The following is a 14,593-nucleotide window of genomic DNA, read 5'->3' on the forward strand; positions in this document are numbered from 1 at the left end:
GGTACAAGATAGGGGTCATGTGAAGAATAGCTATCTAGGTGTCATGGGGGGATCGGCACGCAGGTGATAGTTCAACAAGAAGGAATGAGCTCGTTGAGGGCCATGGATAGAGAGAGGAGCCAGCCTTTGGAAGGTAAGTGGTTACACCTTCGTGGGAAGGTGGTGGGATAAGAGTAACCAATGGATAAAGCAAAGGAGAAATGAGTGGAAAAGCATGTTTGTGTTGTTGACCTTATATTATGACTGGAAGTCAACGGAAGAAGTTGAAAGAGAATGCGTATGGAGAAAATGTTGACGTGTTTTTTGTTTTTTTGTCAGGTGGGAGGTGGTTGGTGGCTTTTGAGGGAAGAGTTTCACAGCAGGACAGGGTTAGAAACTGCATGGTGAGGGCTAATAATGCTTTCAACATTTAGTGCCATTCCATTCTGACTAAGTCTCAACTCCTCTAGGGCACTTTCTGCTTCAATTTACATGCTGCTCATTCTTGCTTGTCCTAAAGTTACTCTATATTCGGGTTTTCTGATGTTGCCTAACAGATTATCCCAAGACTGAGGGCGTGAGACAGCCTTTGTTATGGGTTCTGTGGAGCAGGAATTTGGATGGAGCACAGTGGTGTTGGCTTGTCTCTGTTCCATGATGTCTGGGGTCATAGCTGGAAGACGAGAGAGCTGCGGACTGGAATCGTCTGCAGTATCCTGCACTCACACGTCTGGCAGTGGATGCTGGCTGGTGGCTGGGGGCCTCAGTTCTTCTGAACGTGGTCTATATTGGGCTTCACTTAAATGGTGGCTGGGTTACTGAAAGGCGTGAACCGTATTCTTTTTATGATCTACATTGTTTCCCTACATCCCACTGGTCACCGCAGTCACAGCACCACCTAAATTTAAGAAGAGGGAACATGACCCCATCCTGGGGTGTCAGTCACATGACAAGAAGAGCATGGGGGAGGAGCATTTAGCTTTGGAAATACAATCTGCCATGCTCTGTCAAAGCTCTCTATTTGCTTCTAATCAGTGGCCCCATTGATTCAACAGTCATCAATAATAACGTCAGCGTGAGGAACTTCCTGGGGGCAGGGATCCGGCCTGTGACTTTTATCTTCTTTACTTTCACATTCTAAGCATTTGCGCAGTAATAGGCCCACAAGAGACACCTGTAGAAGGAAGAATTCCTTTTAGAGTCTATCATTTATTTTAGTATTATTTTTTAAAAGATTTTATTGGGGAAGGGGAAGAGGACTTGATTGGGGAAGTGTGTACTTCCGGGGAGTTTTCCAAGTCAAGTTGTTGTCCTTTCAGTCTTAGTTGTGGAGGGCGCAGCTCAGCTCCAGGTCCACTTGCCATTGTTATTTGCAGGGAGCACAGCCCTCCATCCCTTGCAGGAGTTGAACCGGCAACCTTGTGGTTGAGAGGACGCACTCCTACCAACTGAGCCATCCGGGAGCTCAGCAGCAGCTCAGCTCAAGGTGCCGTGTTCAATATTAGTTGCAGGGGGCGGAGCCCAATGGGAGTTGAAGAATCAAACCAGCAGCCTTGTGGTTGAGAGCCCGCGCTCCAACCAACTGAGCCACTGGCCACCTGGGAGCTGGGCGGCAGCTTATTGGCTTCTTTCTTGTTGTGGAGGGCGCAGCTCGCTGGCCCATGTGGGAATCGAACTGGCAGCCCCGCTGCCCAGAGCTCGCGCTCTAACCAACTGAGCCACCCGACCGCCCCTATCATTTATTTTTCACATACACCGAATCATTTGATCCTGCGCAAGGCATCGTGACCATTTCATAGTTGAAGACACCAGGCTTGGAGGGGTAAGAGGGCTACCCCAGATGACTCAGCTAGCACAAGCTCAGTTGTGACGTGAGGTCTTCCGAGCGGACGTTACTTTTTAAAAGAACTTGATGGCTCCAAACAGCAAGTGAAATTTCTCAGGGCTGGGACTGTTTCTTCAATGCGCCTGCCTCGTCCATCCTCAGAGCAAGTAGCACAGGACTATGGATGGAGAACCCTCAGCTGCTCACGGACTGGTCCTCATTGGATACACCCATTTAACATGATGAGTTAGTATGATTTTGTATCTCTTTTCTCTTGGGAACAGGCAAGGGCTAGAACACGAATCCTCATGCTGTATTCAGCTTCTGGGCTGGGAAGAAACCCAGGATAAAGATGACAGCATGCAACAAACAGGTGCTGGCAACAAACAGGCAGCACCCACATTGGGAGGGTGAGGTACATGGGAGATGCCAAGGAGAGTTTAGGTGAGGCAATCAGGCGGTGATCTGAGGTAACTACATAGGAAGAGAGAAAGCCTAGAAGGGAAGAGCAGAGGCAGTAGCTGAGAGGGAGCCAATTTCTGCCCCCTTCCCAACTCGAATCCCAGCCCTAAAAATGCTGCACAGCCTCAGGGGGAAATCCTGGCAAAGTATCCGGTATGGGTGGCAGAAGTGCGTGGGAGCAGACCTTAGAACTCACATCAAGCCTCAGTTTTCCAAATGCCTCCTGTGCCCTGCCACACTGTCCGCCCCAATCAATCTTTGACTATCTCTTTAGAAATGTCCCTGGCTTACCAGTTTCCTCCTCAGAGATCGCAGATCAGGAAGGACCTTTGGAAACCACAGTTTCCACTTCTGCTGTGGGGGCAGAAAGCATGGGGCAACCTAACCCTTTGATGCCTGGGAAGTAACAAAGAGGACCAAAACGAGCTCCGTACGTGTGGGACTACCATCTTAACCAGACCTCTGCTCTCCCACACCAGCCCTGCAGGGAGCTCTTAGGGGGTCTCTGGTTTCCGCACATCGGATTCTCGATGCGCATTGCTCAGGCCCTCTGCAGGTAGCTCACTGTGACTTCTTACCTCACCTCCAACCCCTGGGCTCACCTTCATGCACCAGCCTCAACTGTATCATGTGTGAGTCACTCTTGCTGCTTTGTCCCAGCCCATCAGTATGCTTACTGCTCTCTCCCACGCAGGAATTACTCATTGCTTATGTCACCAATCCCTCTGGAATGTGCCGCCCTCTGTGACATCCATTTTCCCTGCATCCTTTATTATTTTGCTTAAACTAACAATGTTGTTTTTCCCCTTTGATGATTAAAACCATAGATGTTTGTTGTGAAAAATCCATAAAATACAAAATGTATACAAAAGAAGATAAAAAGTATCCCTAATTCCACAGCCTACATGTAGCCAACATTACCATTGTGGTGGGTTTTCTTCTAGTCTTCTTAGCAGAACCCCTTCCTGCTTTAGGTCTTCATGCTTATTATTCCTCTCAAAAGTCTCTCGCTTATCCCAGTCTCTTCCTTTCTTCCCTCCCTCATTCTGTGAGTGAATCAACTCATCCTTATTATCATAAAGGTCATTCTCTCTGAAAAACCTTTCCTCTACCCCCGAGTTAGGTCTCCCTATTACACACTCACAGGGCCCAGTACTTTTCCTTTTAGCACTTACCACAACTAGAAATCAACCATCATTTTTGTCTTCGTGTGTTTAGTGTCTGTCTTAGCTACTTGAGTTGACGTGATGTCCATGACTGGCAACTGGCTTTGCTGTTCTGTTCTGATGAGCCTGCCGTCCAGCACAGGGTCCCCTGTACAGAAAACACACAACACATCGCAGCAAGACATCTTCCTAGAATAACCATGTCTTCTCAGCACTTTAAATTCATTAATTTAACAAGTACAGTCAGTCAATTACCATATGCCTGATATGGTCCCAGGTACAGAATACCCATTCTTGCCCTCAAGGTGCCCTCAGCCTTTTGAGGGAGAGAGATGAGTAAGTTAAGCATGCCCATGTGTCCTGGAGTATATGACGACTAATAGTGGTAAGTAAAGCACAGAGGAAGATCCCCTAACTTAGCCTTAGGGGAGATGACACTCTTTCAATTTGTGTTTACTTCACAGAATCACAGGATAATAAAATTGGATGGGGTCACGGGATCAACAGGCCCATCTCTTCCTGTAAGATGAGGAAACCAAAACAGTGAAGGGCAGGAAGAGGATTTGGCCAAAGCCATTGGGTAATTTATTGGTGGCAGATACGGGATTAGAACCTTGATGTTGAGACTCCCAACCCAGTGCACTTTGCACTGCACCTTAGGGGCCTTTGGAGTCCCCAGTTCTCTCCTCCTCACATTTTGTTAATCTCAAGTCCTGTTGATTTTCCCTTCTGTAGGTCTCTCGGATCTGTCCACTTTCCATCACCACCATGTCATCATGCCCCAAGCCTCCATCATCTCCAGGCTGGGTACCTACGCTCCCCTCCTACCTTGTCTCCCAGCTTCTAGTCTTGCCCTGCTCACATCCCTTCTCCCGTTTGCAGCCAGAGTGAGCCTCCACAGACCTAAATGTGAGCTTCTCTATCCCCAGCGTCTTCTCACCAAGCTTTTAGAAATATGTTCAAAATTCTTAGTGTGGTATATTAGCCTGTTCAAGCTGTCATAACAAAATACCATAGACGGGGGGACTTCAACAACAGAAATTCATTTCTCACAGTTCTGGAAACTGGAAGTCCAAGATTAAGGTGCCAGCAAGGTGGGTTTAATTCTGAGGCCTCTTCTCCTGGCTTGTAGGTAGCTGCCGTCCCCCCATGTGCTCATCTGGCCTTTTCTGTGTGTGTATACAAGGAGAAACAGCTCTCTTGTGTCTCTTCCTCCTTTTATAAGGACACCAATCACATCAGATTAGGTCCCTACCCTCAAGACCTCATTTATCCTTAATTACCTCCTGAAGACCTCATTTCCAAATACCGGGGGTGCCAAAAAAATGTATGTAAGTGGACACTTTGGTCAACGTTGCTCGACCAGTAGTTCGCCATAATCAGAAGTGTCTGGACACTGATGGTAACCACTTTGAGCACCGCTTGTAATTGCAGAAATCAATTGGATTCATCTTTTGTTATCAGTATATATTGAGGATTATAATTTTAAGTTTTTTCCTTTCTTAAAATGTGGATACATTTTTTGGCACCCTCTGTACATTGGAGTTTAGGGCTTCAACATATGGATTTGGGGGACACAATTCAGTCCACAGCAATGGTGAACCAGGTCCCTGTTGACCTAGCCCACCCTAGCAGTCTCTTCTAAACCCCACTCTCCTTTCTGCCTCCCTGCTTCTATATCTTGAATTTCTCTTGGTTCTTTGAAATGTCCAGATCTCTTGCAACTCTGATCTCTCCATCATCATCCCTTCTTTCTCTGCCTGCCCCACTCTTATTTAGTCTTCGTAAGGAAAAATCCATCTAGCTTTGGAATAAGTGAATGTGCTTTTGCTCCGAGTCCAGTGACATCACAGAACCTGCCTTGGACCTCTGTGAAGAACTGCCTGTTCTTTTGAGAACTAAGATGTGAAGACAACCACTTACAAGGTAGAGGGTACAACCCCCTTTGTGAGTCAGAGACTGGACGCAATTTCTGTTTCATTGGTGGGCTTCCTCCCCGCAGTAACTTTCCTAACAGGCGTCATTATGAAGAAATGATCACATTTAAAAGGATATGTTACGTAGCAGGATCGCTTATTATGAATTCAGTGTAACAATAATCTATTGAAAATTAAAAAGGAGTGAAGGTGTTCTTCTCTTCCCCCTCTGCATAGCCAGGACTCTGTTGCCTTGAAGTTGTGGGTGTCCTGGCCCTTGAGGAATGTGGCTCTTTGTGTGTTTTTGAAGGAAAGGGCAGAATCAGTCTGGGCGGGGCCCTAAAAGAAACCCACCCCTGAGGAGTCCTCAGTTTTGGAAAGTACATATGTCTGGGTGGAGAGAGGGAGATGTGGAGGCAGCGGCTGGCCCCCCGTGGTGACTTGTGGCCTTCAGGGGCTGAGGGAAGAGAGAGGGAATGCAGTTCCTGCAGGCATGCAGAGGTCAGGCCTTTCCCAAAGCGGCCCCTCACAGGGGACTGACAGCCAGGCCCGGGGCAACTGTGCTGGGAGGCTCTGGGCAGGCGTTTCCAGCGCCTTGCCGAATGCCCCAGCCCCCAGGCAAGGCTGTAGAGAGGCGCTCAAAGTATGTAATTAAAAATAAAAGATTATCTGAAACTAAAAACAGTTTTAAGGAAGAACTGCACATTTGTGATTTTTTCCCTAGGAACATAACTACTTTGATGTCCTCCGGCTCTGTCTCCATCTTCTCCTCCACCTCTTCCTTCTCAAATATCAAATTATTTTCAAAGTTTTTTTTTTCTCCTTCCTGGCTTTGCTGATGCCATGTTTGGGTGATTAGGGACTGCCCAGGTCAGCTCAGCAGCCTGACTTCTAATGGACTCCATAGGTCTGGGCGAGGAGCAAGGCAGTGCCGACACCATGGTCAGAGGATCAGACTCTCCTCCGTTTCCTCGAGACTGCGTGAGCCTAGGCTTCCTTGTATGACCCAAGAGGGGCAGCCTGAAAACTGTCAGATGCTAGAATTCCAGTTAGGGATGGTCATGGCTAAAGACAGATTTGATACGAGTGAGTCCACAAAGAAACAGGACATTGCTTGTGACCCAAGAGCTGTGGGTCTGTGATGAATCCCTTCCTACTTGTTACATATATACGGACACACATGCTTCCATACACAGACATGTTTCTAGATAGACAAAGAAGGAACTGGTAACAATTATGGCTTCTGGGAAGTAGGACTGAGTCTGTCCTTTTTTTTGACTGAGGTTTTTTTAAAACCACTGAACAGATGTTTGTTTGTTTTTTAAATTTTTTTTTAAAAACTTTTTTTGGGGAACAGTGTGTTCTTCCAGGGCCCATCAGTTCCAAGTCATTGTTCTTCAGTCTAGTTTCAGAGGGTACAGCTCACCATCCCATGTGGGAATTGAACCGGCAACCTTGTTGTTGAGAGCCCATGCTCTAACCAACTGAGCTATCTGGCCAACCCAGATGTTATTTTTATAATAAAAATATACTTCAAAAATGAAAATGACAGCAACAGTAAACTCATCAGATTGATAACGTCTCCAAATTTCAAAGTATAGGACAGCTGGTGACTGCTTCCAGGAAGGGTGAGCCTGGGACTCAGGCCTGGGCTGCAAGAGGGCCAGTGATACCTTCCAGCTGTGGTGTGTTCATTGGGCCACGGGAGAGAAGGCTAAATATACACTAGGCTGAGAAGTGTGCCATGGTGAATTGGGGCTGGTGCTAGAACATTCCTTCCCTCCGTTAATGAGCACCCACCTCGTCCCTAAGTTCCAAGCACCGAGGATGTAGGAGTAAACAAAGCAGACGGGGTTCGTTGAGCCCCAGATTTGGAGTCTAAAAGAGGAGCTGTGTGGGTCAGGCTGGCCTGGCAGGAGAACAGAGGACAGTGCGAAGCACAGAGGGTCCAGGAAAACCTGAGGACAGGGCGAAGGGGTGTGTGCACCTTTCCCAGGGCATCTAGTTCATTAGAACCTCCTCTCAGGATCTCCTCTTTGCTCTTTGAGGGATTGGCTGGTTTCCTTTTCATTTAAAAAGACTTTTTTTTAGTTAAAAATTTTATTTAAAAATTAACATACAGTAAAACTGACTTTTTTAAATGTATAGTTCTACATTTCAGTTAACACATGTAAAAACTCATGTAATCACCACTGCAATCAAGATAGAGAGCAGTTTTCCTGCCCCCAAAAGTCCCTCACATTCTCCCTTTGTAGTCACGTCCTCCCTTCCACCCCCACAACCCCTTGCCGTTCCGATCTGCTCTCTATCACTATAATTTATCTTTGCAAAACGTCACATAAATGGAATAATATAGCATGTAGTCTCTCGAGACCAGATTTTTTCACTCACCACAATGCCTTTGCGATTCACCCAAATTGTTGTATGTATCAATAATTTTTTTCTTTTTTGTTTCTGGATAGGATTCCATGGTATGGATACACCAAGGTATTCACGTACCCATTGTAACCCAGTTTTGGGTAATTACAAGTGAAGCTGCTATGAATATTTAGTATATCGGTTTTTCTTTGAATGCATTTTTATTTCTCTCAGGTGGGATTGTTGAGTTATGCAGTAAGTGTATTAACTTTATAAGAAACTGCCAAACCACATCCAGGGCATGGCTGCTTTCCACCATTCCCTTGAGTGTTCCTGTTGCTTTGTGTGCTCACCACACTTGGAGGTGCTGTCAATATTGTTTAATTTAGCTCTTCTAACATTCATCATGGTTTCAATTTGCATTTCCCCAATGGCCAAAATGTTGAGCATCTTGTTATATACTTATTTGCCTTCCTTATGTCCTGTTTGATGAAGTATCTATTCAAGTCTTTTGCTTATTTTAAAATTGGATGTCTTTTCTTGCTGTTGAGTTTTGAGAGTTCTTTATGGATTCTGGATATATGTCCTTTGTTGGATATGTGACACTTTCTTCCACTTAGTACCTTGTCTTCTCATTCTCTTAACAGGATATTTGGCATTATATATATATATATATATGTATATATATATATATATACATATATATATATTAATATATATTACTTTGATGAAGAATGTTTCTTTTTATTACTTATTTTTATTAAAATATAACTGACACATGGCAAAATGTACTCATCTGAATTGCATGACTTGATTAATGTTTACATTTGTATTGACTCATTTAACGACCACCCAGATCAAGATAGCATCACTCCAGAAGTTTCCCTTGAGCCCCTATCTAGTTGATATGCAGCATCCCATTTCCTACCTCCTCTGAAATGCTTGCTATTCTGACTTCTATCATCATCCATTAGTTTTGCTCAGAAGGTTTCTAATGACTGTGCTCCAAGTTTTGTGACCTACTTGGTTTTGTCCTAAAAATTGGAAGTCTGCAGAACCCTGCCTTGGACAGAGATTGCAATGTTCCTCACTGGATGTGATGCAGAGGCCTGTGAGCAATGCTGGGCTTCTTACCATCTTGCTTCTGGCATGCCAGTGAGCCACGTTTTATACCAGGGTCCAAAAACTTGGTAGAAAATGGCCGAAAAGATCTAGGCATCCTATAAATCCAGTGACATGGGAAGGGCAAAGTTCCAGGAATCAATAGGCCTGGGTTCAGCCCCCTCTCTAATGTCTACTGCACATCCTTGAACAAACTACATAACCCTGAGCCTCAGCCATCTCATCTGTAAAGTGGGAACACTAATACCCACGGTGGTTATCAGGCCTGTTCACCAATATTTGAGTCTCTGTCTCTTTCCAGTTACCTAGGAAGATTGTACTTTGCCACCCCATTTAACTCTCATTAATGAATCCAGGCATGGCTATGTGACTTACTTTGGCCAATTAAAATGTGTCCCTTCTACGTGGAAGTTTTAAGAGCCAGCATGTGCTTTCCCACATTCTTTCCTCCTTCTGTATGTTAGCTGGCAATATTCTAGATGGTGGCTGCTCTGTCAATCTGGATCCTGGAGTTAGGACAATGTTGGCTCAGAGCAGAGCCTCAGCCAACCCACCATTGATACATGGCAAGAACGATAAATAAATCTTTGTTGTATAAAGCCATTGAGATTTTTGAAGTTGTTTGTTACAGAAGCATAACTTAGCTTGCTGAGAGGATACACCATATTATAGATATTACCAAGAGCATATGAAATAAAATGTGTGGGACTTCTGGGACTAAATTAAGGTTTCATTCCCTTCCTTTCACAATCTCCTTTCTGAGGAGTCATGAACCCAGAGAAACTCTTACCAGCCTAGAACCCTTGATAAGAGAGAAGAGAACAGACAGACAACCACTCAACCACAAAGAAATAAGAAGAGAAAAGGATACAAAGCAACAAAGGATACAGAACTGTGACACAGAACAAGGAGGAGAAGCAAAGTGATAAAGGAGAGACAAAGTAAAAGAACAGGGAGAAAAGAGATACAGAGGCTGCCTGAGACACAGGGGATTCTAAGAAAAACAACTGTTGGGGCAAATGGAAACTATCTTTTTGATAGTCAAGCAACATCATCTGTTATGGTAGCTGAACAAATAAGCTTGGGTTCTAGTAGTTCCTGGTCATCCATTTATCAGTCTTTCCACCCAACATTTACTGAGCACCTACTGTGTGTCTGGCCCTGTGCTTGTGCTGCATTTACAGAAATGAGCAAGACCTTCTGCTTTCAAGGATCCCCCAGTCTGGTGTGAAACGTCCCACGAACAGTTAGGACACAATTTGGCTTATGCAATGATGGAGGTGCTTTCCAGGTATTAAGGGAGGAGAAGGGGAACCAAGTCCTGCTCAGGAGAGTCAGAAAGGGCTTTCTGGAAGAAACGGTCTTAAAGGATAACTAGGAGTCAGCAGAGGCAGAGTGGCGGAGGGCATGCTGGGCAGAGGGGCAAGGAACCAGGTGTTAGAGGTGAGAAACTACAGGTGGTTTGGGGTAGCTGGAGCCTTGATATGACGCAGTGTGCAACAGAGATGAGGTTGGAGAGGAACTCAAGGACTTGTCACAGGGGCTCCATGGCTTTCACTGGGTGGGCAAGGGCAAATTTGGGACGTTAAGCAGAAAAGTGACATGGTCATATTTTAGCTGAATTGCTTTGCCTTCTACGTGGACAGTGGGTTGGGGCAGAATCTTTTCATGAGATATCTTGGGATTGGGCCTGCCCAGCCCAGGTGGTGCTCCGTGTGCTCCGTGTGGAGTAACTACTCCATTCATGACAACCGGTGACAAGGGCGTTCTTATCATCCCCATTTTGACCTTACGGTGACTGGGCACAGAGAGGTTAAGTTATGTGCCCCGGCCGCAGACCACTCTCCCTCCCGCCTTTTCGGGGTCTGCTGTTCTGGGGAAGGCTTTCACAGAGGCAGAATTTTGCACTGGCATCCTGCTTCAAGTTTAGGAAATCTTTCACAGTGATGACCTCAGTCCAGCCTTGCAACAATAGCTTCTGTAAAGTAGGTATTATTCATAGCTAAGAAAACCGTCCAAAGAAAATCAAATGATTTGTCAAAGGTCAAAAGTTAGATGGCAGAGCTCCGACTCAGCCTTGCGTATTCCGCCCCTGAGTCAGCTGTTAGGGGCCGCGTTCATTTGCCAGTGGATACTGCGGCAGCCTCACGCTCAACACGTGTGGTTCACAGGCCAGGGCACTTTCCACTCTACTCAGCTGCCTCCTGTCCAGTAAAATGTTTTTCTGGAGGGAGGGAGAGAGTCACAGACAAATGAGTTGTTGGCCCATTTCCTACGGTTGGGCAATGGCTTCCGCCATCTGGACTGGGTGACGTCAGCTGCCTGGATTTCTGCCAGTTTTCTGCCGCCCAGGAAGCAGACTTCCGGCAGGGCTTGCAGCCATCTCTGGCCTCACGGAGGGGCAGACCTCTCCGTTTGCGATGTGAGAGACTGAAAATCAGATCTCAGGGAAGGTTTCACTATAAGGAAGGATGGAAAAATGGGGAAGAGGAGTTCAAAGGACACGAGCCGGGGATGAGCAGCGAGCCCGTCTTCTGGGGCCCAGGGTCCTTCTTGGGGCAAGAGGGGAGGATCCAGGGACCAGGCCGGGAAGTTTAAGATTTTGTGACTAACAGACTTAAGTAAATTGGGGGTGGAGGGGGAGAAAGGTAAGCAAAGCTGAGGAAATCTGGAAAAATTACACATAAAGATACAAATGCAGAAGGTGAAATATGGGCCAAGAATAGAACGTTGATCCCAACCCTCATGCACTTTCCTGTGGACGCCAAGTCTAGAATAAATTGGTAACATAGAAATATAAGCAGCCTTCATTTCTTTACTTTTTTGAATTACAAAAGTATACCTATTGAAAAAAAACACACTAAGCTGTAGATAAAGTAGAAAGTTAAAGTGCCCCTCCCCAACACACTGTCTGCGAGTCCTGGTGGCTCATAAACGCTATCATGCACTTTAGCCGTTCCTTCAGCCAATATTCATCACATTTAATCCCATGAGGTAAGAACTATTACTGTGTCTTTAAAAAAAATTGTGGTAAAACATACATAGCATAAAAGTTATCACATTAGGGAGCCCTGGTGGCCGCTGAGGGTGAGTGGGCCATCATGGCGGTCTGGCCGACCTGACCCAACAGCAGACAGTGTTGCAGTTTTATAAGTGGGTGCTGTGCCTCCTCGAGTCGTGGTGCATCCAACAGGGACAGATACAGGTCCTTTGCTTGTTTGATGAGAGTGCGGTTTAAAGAACATAAGAATGAAAAGGACTGTGGTGAAGGCCGCCTAGGTGCCAAGGGAGCCAGAGGAAGAATTCTGGCAATCAGCATCCACAGCCATCTGTCTCCCCGGTCTCTCTTGGGGGCACCTCCTCTGAGAGATACAAGTGTTCCAGGTTCCTACGTGGTGCTTGGGTGCCTGGCATCCTTCTGAGAAGGCATTGTATCCTGTTATCTTTGTCAAGAGAGAGCAGTGAAAGAAACTGCAGAGGGAAAGCTGGGGGTGAGAGGTTAAGCAGCCGCAGGAGAACACTTGTCTAGTGGTCCTAAGACTGAAGCTTTGCCCCCTGCCAGAAAGGAAGGTGACTTGCCCCCACTGTGGTGGCATATTGTGACCAGGCCCTGGGAGCGGCCCATGAAGATAAAGAAAGAGGAAGACACCTCACCATTCATGCTGGCAAAGAAATAAGTTACAGAATATAACCATTTTTTTTTTTAAATTTTATTGGGGAATATTGGGGAACACTGTATTTCTCCAGGGCCCATCAGCTCCAAGTAGTTGTCTTTCAATCTAGTTGTGGAGGGTACAGCTCACTGGCCCATGTGGGAATCAAACCAGCAAAGCAACTCCATTGTTAAGAGCTTGCGCTCTAACCAACTGAGCCATCTGGCCGCCCAGAATATAACCATTTTTAAGCATACAGTTCAGGGGCACTAAGTACATTCACACTGTTGTGCAGCCATCACCACCATCCATCTCCAGGGTTTTTCCATCTTCCCACCTGGAAGTCTGTACCCAGTAAACAAAATCCTCCCATTCCCTCTTCCTTCAGCCCCTTGCAACCACCATTCTACTTTCTGTCTCTTTGAACTTAACTACACCAGATACCTCATATAAGTGGAATCATACAATGTTTGTCCTTTTGTGACTGGCTTTTATTTCACATAGCATAATGTCTTTGAGGTTCATTTGTGTTGAATCATGTGTTAGAATTTTCTTCCTTTTTAAGGCTGAATAATATTCCATTGTGTGTATATACATTGGTTTATCCATTCTTCCTTTGATGGACACTCGTGTTACTTCCACCTTTTGGCTATGGTGAATAATGCTGCTATGAATGTGGATGTATGCATCTGTTCAACTTATGCCTTTATTTTAAATAACAGCTATATTGAAATATAATTCACATACCATACAATTGACACTTTTAAAGTGTAAAATTGAATGGTTTTTTAGTATACTCACATAGTGCAACCAACACCACAATCAATTTTAAAACATTTTCATCACCCCCAAAAGAAACTGCATAGCCGTTAACAGTCACTCCAAATTTCCTCTCAGATCCTCCCCTCTTTAGCCCTAGGCAACCACTAATCTACTTTTTGTCTCTATGGCCTAGTCTGGACATTTCACATAAATGAAATCATACGATATATGGCCTTTTGTGTCTAGCTTCATTCACTTAGCATAATGTTTTCAAGGTTCACACACATTGCAGCATGGATCAATACTTTGTTTCTTTTTATTGTCAAATACTATTCCATTGTGTGGGTATATGTGCCACACAATTTTATTTATCCATTCATTTGGACATTTTTGTTGTTTCTATGTTTGGGCTATTATGAATAATGCTGATATGAACATTTGTGTACAAGAATGTGTGTGGATGTTGTTTTTGTTTCTTGGATATATACCTAGGAGTGGAATTTCTATGTCATATGGTAAATCTATGTTTAACCTTTTGAGGAACTGCCAGGTGGTTTTCTATAGTGACTGCACCATTTGACATTCCCACCAGCAGTGTATGAGAGTTCCAGTATCTCCACGCTGTCTTTTGGATCCTAGCCATGTTAGTGGGTATGAAGTTGTATCTTGTTGTGGTTTAGATTTGTATTTCCCTGCTGGCTAATGGTGTTGAGCATCTTTTTATGTGCTTATTGGCCATTTGAATATCTGTGGAGGATTGTTTATTCAGATCCTTTGTCCATTTTTAAATTGAATTAATTTTCTTTTATTACTGAGTTGTAAGAGTTCTTTATGTATTCTTATATAACATATAATCATATACATGCCCTTAACAGATATATGATTCACAAGTATTTTATCCCATTCTGTGGGTCATCTTTTCACTTTCTTGATGGTGATCTTTGAGGTACAAAAATTTTAAATTTTGATGAAGTCCAATTTATCTATTTTTTTCCTTTTGTTACTTGTGCATTTGGTGTTATGTCCAAGAAACCATTACGTAATCCAGGGTCACAAAGATTCATTCCTATGCTTTCTTCCAAGAGTTTAATAGTTTTAGATCTTACACTTAAGTCTTTGATCCATTTTGAGTTAATTTGCATATGTGGTGTGAGGTAGGGATCCAACTTCATTCTTTTGTGTGTGGATTTCTAGCTGTGCCAGCATTAGCTTGCCTTTTTACAGATGAAAAAATTGTAAGCTCCATGAGAAAAAGGGCTGTGCCTGGTTTTGCTCACCACTGCATCTTCAGGATTCACGGAAGCCCCTTGCCTGACAAATACAAGATGCTCAATAAATATAGGCCGAACG

The 14,593-nt window shown here is 44.7% G+C and overlaps 1 pseudogene; it reads left to right on the forward strand.

Moving 5' to 3' along the window:
* Positions 1 to 102: 102 nt before the first annotated feature.
* Positions 103 to 12,505, forward strand: LOC117018468 (NADH dehydrogenase [ubiquinone] 1 beta subcomplex subunit 9-like; annotated as a pseudogene).
* Positions 12,506 to 14,593: the final 2,088 nt, after the last annotated feature.

The sequence above is a fragment of the Rhinolophus ferrumequinum genome, chromosome 3 (assembly GCF_004115265.2).
Source record: "Rhinolophus ferrumequinum isolate MPI-CBG mRhiFer1 chromosome 3, mRhiFer1_v1.p, whole genome shotgun sequence".
In the NCBI taxonomy this organism is placed as follows: Eukaryota; Metazoa; Chordata; class Mammalia; order Chiroptera; family Rhinolophidae; genus Rhinolophus; species Rhinolophus ferrumequinum.